The sequence below is a fragment of the Prorops nasuta genome, unplaced genomic scaffold (genome assembly GCF_024137725.1).
Source record: "Prorops nasuta isolate Cenicafe-Biocafe unplaced genomic scaffold, Cenicafe_Pnas_1.2 PNAS00033, whole genome shotgun sequence".
NCBI lineage: Eukaryota > Metazoa > Arthropoda > Insecta > Hymenoptera > Bethylidae > Prorops > Prorops nasuta.
This window is the reverse complement of record NW_027116830.1, coordinates 450651-462848: the sequence shown is the minus strand read 5'-3', so window position 1 is coordinate 462848 and position 12198 is coordinate 450651. Positions and strand designations below refer to the sequence as shown.

Genomic DNA, 12198 nt, shown 5'->3' with positions numbered 1-12198 from the left:
CTCGTTATACTCCATTGTGCGAGGAATTTCTTTGCTGGAAGAAACGCCGCCCGTTTGGAAGCTCGACAATTCTCGTGGCTGCTGATTGTATACGACGAGTTGATGCTCGTGTATAGGACGAGGCGAGAGAGGTGAATTTTTGGAAGAAGGTATAGCAACATTGTTTGGTAAGTGGTGGGAAGAGGGTGGCGGGAGGCAGTGGGGTGGAGGGGGGGGGGGGAAGTACGAAGGTCGTAACGCAGAAATTCAGGGAGAAAGCAGAAAATTCGAATGTGGCGAGACCACGTGAACTAATATCATCCTCGGGCCCGGTTACATCGTTAATTTGCAAACCGCGCGTATAAGAATCCACTTAATGAAATTTCCGGCGTAGCCGGGCCGGATGCGCCGATTGGTGGAGGTAGGGTTTGAGGGGGGGGGGGGGGCGGGTGGAGAAAGGAGGAGGATGGGGTGGGAGGATCGTGGTTCGTACTTGGCGTACAGCATTGTGCAGCAATTAATAATGTCATATTGCGCCCCTTTGCTGCCATGCCGTTGCGCCAACAGGACTCGTTCCAGGATCGGAGCGCAGGACTACCAGATTCTCTTGCCGGCCTTCGCCACTACCATAACCAAATCTTACAATGCGCCTAAACCCACGCCTACTGCGCACGTCCATCTTAAATTAAATCGTAATTAATCAATATACATATATATATATATATATATATATATATATATATACGTGTGGTACATGGTCTTACAATTAGCGAGACTCTTGCGAAGCTTTTCCATTACACGAGATCAACTCTCCTACACATTTACGGACACACTTTCCACGTTACAGCCTAAACTCTTGTACCACGAAAACTCGCTAACAATACACTAGTACAAAGATAGTTACCACTTACTTTGGACTAAATGGCACGTATGTATGGTGTATAGCGTTTATATATATGTATACTATATACGTGTGCTTATATATAGTACAGTGAGAGAGAGAGAGAGAGAGAGGTGAGGAGGGGGGATGACTGAGAGAGGTGGAGTGGTATAGTTAGCTACGGTTACGCTACATCCGAAACTTTAGCGGAGCACGAGAGAGAGAGAGAGAGACTAACAATACACCACTACGAAGAGAGTGGCCGGTTACTCGAGGCTAAACACAACGCACACATGGAAGGCGAAGGGATCCGTAGACCACTGTTAAATGCAAGAGGAGAGAGCGAAGGTGAATGCGTGCGCGTGTTTGCGTGCAAGTAAGGTGGAGGTGGAGGTACAAGCCGGCACACTGGAGCTAGCTAGCGTAGAGAGTTGAAACTAGGGACGCGGAGAGAGGTGGGCACCCTGACTGTTAGCTCGGATATAGGCTGTTGTGAATATTACATTCCCCGTATATATAGACGGTGCGTGTCCCCCGTAATGCTCCCAGGCACGTGAGGAGCTCGAGTGAGTGAAACGAAGGGGGAGGGAGGGAGACACAAGAGTTGGAGAGAGAGAGAAAGAACACAATAAGACGGGGCAAGCTATTAATTTTCGAGCTTTTGCTAATTAAATTTTTGCCCCATAGCTCGTAGCATCGTCTCAAGGCAAATATTATAGCCCTGTGTTATTATGTCATTTACCTGTACTATATATATGCGTATGTGTATGTATTCGCTTTCTCTACACCCCCCTCCTCTATACACTCCAGACCGAAAGTATTTTGGTCTGGAGCTCGAGCCAATCGATTTTCAGATATAGCAGTAAAAGCAAGAATTCTTACGACACGCGGGACACTTTTAGCCAATCGATTTGCTCGGAAAGCATTGGCATTCGGGTTAAAAGTCTCCGCGAATCGTCGGGAGTTCCTCTTACCGATCAGCGCCCAGAGGTTTTTCAACGAAGCGGCTAGTTAGACAATTTTTATGCCATCCATATCGCTCGTTCCGCGAACAATTCCCCACGGGTCTTTCATAATAATATTCCTCGGGGTTCTCTTAAAGTTGAGAGAGGGACGGGAGGGGGGGGGGGGGGGAAGGACGGGGACGGAGCCGGTACTGCGCCCTCAAGCGTGAGACGGTAACGAGAAGTTCAAGGTTAGAGCTGGCAAACCAAAGTAAAGGAAAGGAAAGGAAAGGAGTGGAAAGAAAGGATGGCAAATTTGAGGGATAAGGAGGAAGACACACTCGCACACATATATAGACTCTTATTCTCATAAAAATGATCAATCGTGTACCAGCAGACTTTCCGTGCTACGTACCTCACAGTTAAATCGCGTAGGATGAAATTTTGTCGGGAGAGGGAGGAAAGGAGGCCCCCCACGTCTGGACTCGTCCCGAAATAATTACAGCCTCAGGTGTTTCATCGAGCGTCCGTGCCTGTGGTACACCTGTATTCGCTCGTATTTACCTGAGTAAATATACTCGTTACTTATATCGAGTAAGACGAAAAGGAGGAGATGGATAGATGGTTGTGTAGATGGATAGATAGATAGAGAAGAGAGAGAGAGAGAGAGAGAGAGGAGGAAGAAACGAAAGGGAACAGAGGGAGGGGGGGGGGGTGTACACGTCGATATAATACATATACTCCACAGTAAGCAAAGTCAACAAGATAGCAATCCCAAGAGCCGTTGGCAGCAGCAATAATACCAAGGAGGCGCATAGTCTCTTCTACGATAATACGGGAGAACCGTGTATATACGTACGGTTGACGTTGATGCAAACACTCGCTAAATAATTATTAAGAAAAATCCAAATTCAATTACAGATTTATATATATATATATATATATAGATTCTCCTGAGTATAATTCGTAAAGTCAGAGGAGCAACGTGTGCGAAACACGAATAATGATATATCGATGTAGAATATAGAGAAGGATAAAAGGATCGCGGTCTCGACTCTCAAGGGATGAGGTTGGCGAAGGAGGATGAAAAGCAGGATCATTTGGGCCAATTGGGCCAGGTCCACGCGATTCTCCTCGGTTGTAAACAGAGTCGAGAGAGGCCTGTGCGGCTTCTCGCGTTTCAAATGGCCGCGAGCAATATAGGTCAGACAAAAACAGCGGGCCTCGCCAGTGTTAATCGCCAATGAAGACATTGTCGCTATTGCCTATCCCTTTTGCCCCTTTCGATAACGACTCTCGACTTTTTGCACGTACTCTCTATATACGAGAGACCTCCACATACAAAGCCAGCAAACCTATACAGTTATATACTCCAGTTTAAAACTGGTCGCGCGAGGTACCCTGGCCGCTGCCCTCCGCTCTCGACCGTCTCTCTTTCATGTCCCTTTTGCTCCCTTCCCTCCCCCCCCCCCCCCAACCCCGCCTCGCCACGCCGCCTCTCTTTCATCTTATATACATACTCGCTCTCTCGCTCCTACCTCGCCAATCTCCTTGTTTACATTATCCCCGCGATTCGTGTAATTGAATTTCGTGGAATACCTCGACGTAATTGGCGCGAATGATTAATAGCCCTTAACCGCGTCTCGACCAAGGTGTCATTTTTCATCCATCGAGTGACACAATGCTAAATGACGATGCAAAGCTTTGCAGTTTCAGGAAAAATCTCATTTTCTTCGGGAAATTCAGATTTCTCCGCGGAAATTTGTCTGATCAAGCGTCCATCCTCCATCTTTATTTTATTGTTATGCAACGGTCGAGCAAAAATCTGTCGAGACGAGACAATTTCTCGATCAAACGTTACAGCAGACTTATCCGAATTAATAGCCTCAGCGACAAATTTATTATCCGTCGAATTACAATATGAAAATGTGTCAAAAGTTTTATCGTTGCTGCGATAGAATCAGATGCAAAAGTGTGCGTGTATTAATTTTATTTTTATTTCTATGTGTACGTGCGGTGCTGTCGCCGTGGTTTGCAAGGGGAAATTGATAAAAATCAATTGGAAGGCGTAGGAGCCCGGGCGTTGAGACGTGGATGAGTGGAGATTAGCAGAAATTGGACGTTGGGTTGGGGGCGTCGGCGTCGGCTTCGGCGTCGGCTTCGGCGTCGGGGTACCGGGACACACTGGTAATCCGCCATGCCTCATGGTTTTCCCGTACGAGGGGAAGAGGGGGAAAAGGGTGATGCCAGCTAATTAAAACCACGGATAGTAATTAATTAAGCAGACGTCAGAGGACGTCGAAGAATTTTACACGTTTCCTCTCGCCAATCGAATTGAAATCCATGTCGAATCCATTCCATCGATTTGCTCTTTCCTCTCTCCAACCATTCCCCACAGCCCTCTCCCCCTCCTCCCGCTCAAAAACCCCCAACTGCTAATGGAATACAATGTTCCCTATCGATTTTAGTTCGACGACTGATTTCTATTTATTTTGTTCTTCTCCGCCACCACATCCCTCCCCCCCCCCCCTCTATCCCCCTCGCGTACATAACGCCGCTCGACAAACTTTGCACGCATTACTCGCGTCATTAGCTTCAATTAGCAGACATCGGCGATGTATGGGCATTTTTCGAGGCGATTAAAAGAAAAAATGCACCGTACGTTTAACGAAGGTTCGAAGCCACGCAAAGTACCATTAGCCGCGAGCTCTTTCAGCGTGCACCGGCCACTATTACCGCGCGCCTAGAAACAAACTAAATGGCAGGGAGGAGTTGTCGATAATTCGAGTGAAGCAGCAGCAGCACAGCAACGGAATATAATAGGGGGGGGGGGGGGGGGGGGGAAAGTTATGGTTTTCGGTAATATCTCGAAAGGTGGCGGCTCGGTGAGGAACGTCGCAGGGCGCTGCTGGCGTTTGCGATCGCGCTCGACATCGAGGCTACTCGTGAGACTAATTACGTCGTGTTATCTAAACGTCTTTGCTTAGCGGTAAATATTTATAACTCCGTTTTAATAGCGTCTTTGAAGAGACAGGGCGCGTTATGGCTAGCGCAGTAAAACTTAAAGAGGCAGCGAGAGACAGGCCAGATACAGTATTCATAGTATAATTTAACGGCTCTGACCAACCAAAAAGAGTATGGAATGCGGTAATAATAAGCTGTTGGCGATAACAGAAGCAAATGGTTTGCTCGTAAAGCAGCTGAGAGACACTGTGTATCAAAGCTACATATATATATATATATATATACACATTATAATCCTATAAATCTATCGCACACATTTTGGAGTAAGATTAATGTTGCTCGACGATCGAGTTTTGAATAATCCTGGCAAGGAGAAGAGGCGCGTTTGTCGAGTTAAAGCGAGCGAAGGACAAACAAGCAAATAAGTGGATATAGGCAAGATAGACGATTAGCTCGATAAGTATTAGGTCTGTAATGGGAAAATGCATAAGCAATGAGGCTTAACGCAATAAGTATACTATGGCTTCGGTGTATTATGTACGGGGTGGGAGAGTCAGAGCTTGAAAAGGATACGGAGGAAGAGGAGGGGGGGGGGGGGGGGGTAATACGATACATAAAATACAGTATAACGAGCAAAGTCGAAGAGGACATCGGACCTGATCGGATGGGCTTACGAGGCAGAAAAGTAGATGTTGAATCTCAATCCGGTCACCCTGTAGAGAGCATGGAGAGTATACGGGGCTTGGGATAATGTATGGTAACAGAACACCTAAGTAAGAGCCGTTTCCTGTGTGTGTATGCTCGATAGAAGGGGAGTGTGCGAGTGCGGGAGGAAGGGAGAAGGCGCGCGCGGCGGACTGATGTGAGTGAGTGGAATTGGCGAAAGAGCCGGGAGGGGAAGGGAGCGAGGGTGAAGGAGGCACACGCACACACACAGGCGCAAGCGCACGTGAGTATATTACGGGGATGGCCAGAGGGCAGCTAACGTTTATAATATTAACGCTAATGGACTACCTTATACCTTATATACTGGCCGACCCCTCGGCGGTCTTCCCTCCGCGTCTCTGAATCCCCTACCCTCTCTCCCTTAACCTGGCCACCAAAGTACGGGATAATATTCATGGATGTATTCAAGCTAATGCACCAAGTCGCTCGACAGAGTATAATAACGAACCAAGTCCGAAAGCAGCAAGCTGCGCACTAGCCCCGGTTAGATCGCCTCACCGATTCCAAATTATCTTATTACTCGACGACAATGCGCACACTTGTCTCTTCTTCCATTTTCAAAATACCTACTTTTCTTTACTTTGCTTCATCTCTCTCTCTCTCTCTCTCTCTCTCTCTCTCTCTCTCTCTATATATATATATACGTTTAACAATCGTGCAGGGAAATGCCTTGCAAAAGTCCTAACCAGGAGAAAGAGGATTTTTTGTGCCGGAGCAAAGTTTAACGAAGGAAATAAGGATGAGATTGGCGATTGAACATGGAAGGAGAATAATGGGTTTTCTTCTCTCGTTTATCAGAAACAGCGACTTGTATCTTCTATTATCGACGAGCTATAAGAATCTAACAGTCGAGTGTTATACGAGCTCAGACTGGACGCTGAGGTGTACTTAACTTTTAATTAACGCCATATAACTAATTAGCCCCGTTGGGCCAAGGTTTTGTGTATTAATTTAATTTTCAATCTCGCGGGGTAATTCTTGGTGCGACGTTAGTTTTAATCAACTCCTCCCCAACCCATTCTCCACGAAGCGCCAGTACGCCGGGCGCACTTGGAGTGGGGTAGAAGGGGGAGAGGATGGGGTGGTGGTGGTGGTGAAGGAACGAGAGAGGAGAGGGGCAAAGAGTGCTCGGAAAGGGAGCAAGATGCACCTATTCGGCTAATAAAAACCAGCAATAAAAAGCAGCCCTTAAGACTATTACAACCACCGCCCCTCTACATCCTTATTTACTATTTTACTTGTATCCACTTTTTATTGCGGCTGCCTCGGCCAGAATGAACTTTTGGCACATGGCTTTTCATCGCGGTAATAATTGCATTACCATACGGGAGAAATTATGAGAGTAACGAGATAGAGACGGGGGGTGTAGAAATACAATTGGCAAGTCGGAGGGGGATCTGGAGGATATATCGCGTTTTCGACGAATATACGAGAGGCGAATCGCGTTGCGTGAGGCCAGGTGGATCGAGAGAGAGAGAAGGAAAAGCAGGTATCGGTCGGATCGATGGTCGAGTCTCTCGCGTGTCGCACGACGTTTCACGGAGCCACGTCATTGAAAAAATCGTGTGACCGTCGGGGTTCTCGATAAGAAACTAATTACGCACCAGTGGCGCGGTTGCGGTATCTGGCATCGGGATCGAATCGGGCATACGAGGGTTAGGCTAATTGGCGACGGGAAGGAGGGAAACTCGTTGAAAAGCGAGAGAAGCTCGGGAAAACGTGGAAATGGAAGATGGGGCCACTTTGCCATGGCCACGGAAAAGAAATACTATCCCGGTCGCTCTCTTTTGGCCTTTGGCCAGCAGCAGTCACGTAACTGGCTACTTGTTTAACTCTCGTCGCCCGACAGAATTTTAGCTCGGAATTCCTCGGGCCAACGCAGATTCGAGTGCCTAAAATGACGAGAGGCGGAAGGGGGAGGAGGAAGGGGAGGGCGAGCATATATATATATATATATATATGGGCTTCCGGCTGGACGCGAGGGATTCCGAAAAAAAAGCAAGAAAAAAAAGTGCTCTCGCGCGTCTTGCCATGGTCCTCGTCCTCCTCCGCGTCGAAGCACGTGGCGACGGTTGCGCCTGCGTGATCTAGCCGGGATCCAACGCGAAAATCTCTTCTGTCAGTCTTTCCGCAGTCTTTGCACCGCGACATTCCTGCGATCCTCGCGCGCACGGCGTACGAGGAAACTCTGGAAATCCCTGCGTAACTCGTGTGGAGGCGAAGACCGCGAGAGATAAACGGCATCGGGCAACGCGTTGAAGGCGCGTTCTTAATCCTTATCGAGCGATATTGTTCGATCAGATAGAGAGTCGACCGAGATAATAAAATCTCTTTAATCCTCTTCTTCTGCCCCCCCCCCATCGCAATAATAACTCGTATAGCGTACAATTGACATTCGCGACTTACCTTGATCCACGACATGCGTAGGTTGTATCGAGCCAAAAGTCCTTGGCTCCGTTATTGTGTAAATCAATGATAATATTTGCGCACTTTCTGCTAAATCCTAATAAACGCTCGTCTGAAGAAGACGAGGACGAAGAAGAAGAAGAGCAGCAGCAGCAGCAGTAGCAGCAGGCACAACAAGAACAAGCGGAGGAACAACACTGTTGAGACACTTGGAGGGGCGGAAGGGTATACGGGGGGTGGGGAGAGAGCGAGCACGGATATAAGAGTCCGTAAGCGTGTCCCGATAGGATCCAAGTCCCATTTCTTATTTCGAGTATAGTTGGGACGATGCTTCACGTATCTGACAGGCTTTTATTGATTCTAAGGTCCGCGCCGAAACGCCTGCTCTTGCCAAAGCAGAGTTGCAACCGCTGGGATCTGAACTGGCACGACGACGACGAAGAGGCAGAGGCAGAGGCAGACGAAGCGGAAGAAGAGGACTCGACTCCAAACTCCTCCGGCCTTCTCGCGTTAAGAAGGCAACAACGCGTCCCGTTGTCCTCGCCTTCCATCTGACACGAGATCCCAGAGACTGTTCGTCTCCGAAGCACACTGACACACCGCTCGAACAATCCTGGCCAATGTGCACTGTTGCAAGCTCCTCGCCGCCGCTTACTTCCTCTCGGAATAACTCACTGCTCGAGCAAAAACTCACTTTCGCGCACTGTCACTCCTTCAGGTCGATTCATCGTGTCGTCGACGAGCTGCTGGCTGGCCTCCTCTTTCGCTCCTCGGAAGGCATGAAGAGCTAGGAGGGGGGACAGGGGGGTGGGGGGACGGGGGAGAAGAGTATTTTGGAGGAAAAAAAAAAGAAGCTTCGCTCGTTGCTTCGATCGACGATACGAACGAGGGAGAGAGAGAGAGAGAGAGAGAGAGAGAGAGAGCGAGTGGAGAATGTGTGGAGAGAGAGAAAACACACCGCGCGCGCGACGAGCCCAGAATCGAGCCGCGAACAGTGCGAACTGCACGGCACGGAGGTAGACGAGCGAATGGCTCGGTCGGAGCCTCCTCCCCACCCTGCCGTGGGGCAGCCGTGGCGCGGTGCACGCGGGACGAGGTGGGAGCCGGGGGGTGGTGGGGTAGTCTCCCCCTCCCTTATCTCCCTCCCTCTCTCTCTCTCTCTCTCTCTCGCACCCACGCTCCTTATATTCGTCTATCTATCTATCTATCTCGAGTGGAGGAGGAAGGTGAACTCGGATGTTGCGGAGGGACGAGGAAACCAGATAGACGGACGTCAGGGGCGTGAGTGAAGGAGGGGCGGCGACCACCTTCCCCTTCGCGCTCCTCATCCTCCACCACCACCACCACTTCAGCTTTTCCCCTTCCAACCGTTCCAATTCCACTCATTCCGTTCCCGTTCCTCCTCGTTTCGTTTGGTACCGTTGGCCTCCTTCTCCCCCTCCTACCCCCTCCCCACCAGGCGCGTCGCGTCGCGTCGCGTCGCCCACCAAAGCACGGAGAAGGCTACACGCGCACATGGACAGAGACTCGCGCACACACGCGCGAGTACTCACGGATGTGCAGTTGGAGTGTCGGTGTGCAGCACGCGGTTACGGTCGTGGTGTTTCGCGGGTTTCGCGCCACGTAGGTGGGTTTGGGGGTGGGGTGGAGGGGGAGGAGGAGCAGAGAGGCAAGGCATCGGACGAGCAAAAGGGAGGACAACGGTATTCCCGTTAAACTAACGAGTTTAACGACTATCGGCCGGTGGTAGGGGTATTACTTGCAGTAATTACTTATTTTTATTATACTCTGCCCGCCCATTTCACTACTCCCTCCACTTTCCGGCCGTCCCTCTTCTTCGACTTCTCTCTCTCTCTCTTCTTCCTTCCTTCCATCCTCCGTGGAGTGCCTCTTCGCTCCTGACAGCGCGCGGGATGATTGGTCATTTATTAAAGCTCGATGTCAATGCGGAGTGGTCCTGCTGCCACGTCTCGTCTCCTCTCCTCTCTTTCTCTCTATCGCGTGGCCAATTCGAATAATCCATTCTCACGTTCCATCCTCCACTTCTTCTTCTCCACTCTCTATTCCGGTCTATCCTATATCGGTATTATTTCAAATATTAAACAACGCATCTCCTGCAGGAATCCTTTTCTCCTCTCTCTCTCTCTCTCTCCCTCTATATATATATATAGATATATTAGAGAGCTTGGTGTTTTCCTTCTCTTTTTCCTGTCCCCACCTCCAGCCTCTTTTTTTTATTTTCTTTCGTTGCTCATTTTGAATGGGAAGAATTTTTAAATTGCATCTAGTACGGTGAATATGGATGATATTATGTTGTAATTGAAGTCCGCCTTGGATCCTCGAGTGCCGCGAGATTGCTCGCTCTAATTACTTATTTTCATTAGCCTCGGCCTTTTTACTCCAGGGTTCTCTCGTTTTTAAGCAGTTATTGCGCGCACGCGCTCTACCAGGGAGCTGGTCTTGCACCTCCGGCAGCTTTTCTTTTACTTATTTTCCACGCTGAGCCCTGCCCTTCGTCTCTCTTTCACCCCCTTTTTTTATTTTGCGGAAACTGCGGGGGTCGCATTGTCGTAAAAAGTAAAGTTATGGCACCTGAAGTAGTAGTAGGAGGAAGCGTCGGTATTCGGCCTGGACGAAAACTGCTTCGGAAACAATGGAGTTCCTCTTCCAGCGGAGAAAGAGAGAGAGAGAGAGAGAGAGAGAGAGAGAGAGATTCAGGTTAAAAGAAGCGGGGAAGATGGGCCAAGTACGAGTGGAAGAAGAAGAAGAAGGCGTGTCGTGATTAAGCTCCCTCGGGGTTTTCGGGAGAAATTAGAGCGGATTGTTTTTGCGACAGCCACCTGACGATCGGGAAGGACGCGCTTGTCATGATAAATCAGAATAGCTCGAGAGAAAAGGTAAGAATGACCAGGGTGCCATTTCCTCTTATTCCTCTAATCCGATAAAAAGTGGCGCGTGTTGTCGCGACGAGGTAGTCGAAAGGGGAATAATATCGACAACGGGGAGAGAGAGAGAGAGAGAGAGAGAGAGAGAAAAGAACAAATACATATACACACCATAGCGGAGGATTTTGGGACGGATATAAATATCCACGCGTTGGTCGCGAACTTGTTGTTGGGTCCTTTCCTTCGAGGCTGCTTATTTGGTTCCTGTGGATTTCTCACTGTGCTGGCCTGGCAACTGGCGAATGAGTAGAACCACGACAGTTATAAATTCTACGCGGAAACCTCTGATTTTTAGTGGCAATCATTTTACACGGACATGACACCCGCCCACGTGACGCTACCATGTAAGGTGCGTGTATTTTGCGACCTTTACGATGTGATTTTACGATTCACCGGTCTCCTCCTCCTCGACAACTTCGTAATGATCTTCGGAAGTTTGCGGAAAAAAGGTCGAGCAAGGCGAGGCTCGATGGTATAGGAAGGAAGGAAGGGAGGAAGGATGGAGTGCAGGGCACCAAAGACTATCGAGTAGTACGACTTAAAATACTTATAATAACACATATATACTTATACATAAGCAGGGTATAGAGCGTGGAAAAATTTTCCTATAAGAGGTAGAAATGGATCGAGCAGTTTGTATACAATCCTTGTTGGTAGCTAACGGTGTACGTGTGTACACATTGATACGTATACAGTAGCTATATGGTAGCTAGTTCCCCCCCCCCTACTTGCTTCCGTCGAGTTTACCAGTTAAAGGCCGTTAAACGTCGAGTGGAGATGGTGGAGCTGTCCAAAAATTCGTGCAAACGATTTGTGAAAATACGGCGATATAATGAAAAGGAGTGTTGTAATGGGGTAACAAGGAGGATTGGTTGGTTGGCTGGTTGGTTGGTTGGCTGACTGGTGGGCTCTCCCTGAAGCGAGGAATATTGAAAAATGGTCCCAGGAACGAGGCTCGCGATCAAGAGGGCCAATTACCTGGGACTAAGCTCGCTATATACGCGTACCACGTCGAATATATTTTTCCAACGTACGTTGCGCGAATACTCGAAGCGTACTTGAGCCACCAAGTACCTACATACGAGTTGTACATTTGAATGCGTGTTCGCCTATGGATAGTTAGCTATATATACGTTCGCTTCGTTCGTTTCACTCGTTCGAAGAGTGCGCACACTATAATGCCTCATAGCTTTCGAGATCTATGCACGTACAGAGCTTATAACGGGGGTAGCCATAGATTGTCGCGGCTATAATAAATCACCAACTACCAATTTACCACACGATTCAAACCATTTTATGACGCAAGCCTCTGCATCTCCAACAAACTATCTTTCATGCTAATAAACAATCATTT

The 12198-nt window shown here is 48.6% G+C and overlaps 1 protein-coding gene across 5 annotated transcripts in view; it reads right to left on the bottom strand.

Annotated features, from left to right (window-relative positions):
• Window positions 1-12198, bottom strand: part of LOC136783406 (LIM domain transcription factor LMO4.2) — a 159659-nt gene that overhangs the window by 57492 nt on the left and 89969 nt on the right. The window contains exon 1 of one of the 5 annotated variants that reach the window (XM_066743537.1): window positions 7900-8934. The exons of 3 other annotated variants lie outside the window; for them this stretch is intronic. The gene's annotated coding sequence lies outside the window, so the exon portion shown is untranslated. Of the gene's footprint in view, window positions 1-7899; window positions 8935-12198 lie in introns of those variants that run through there. One more of the 5 variants, XM_066743539.1, reaches the window with a different exon arrangement.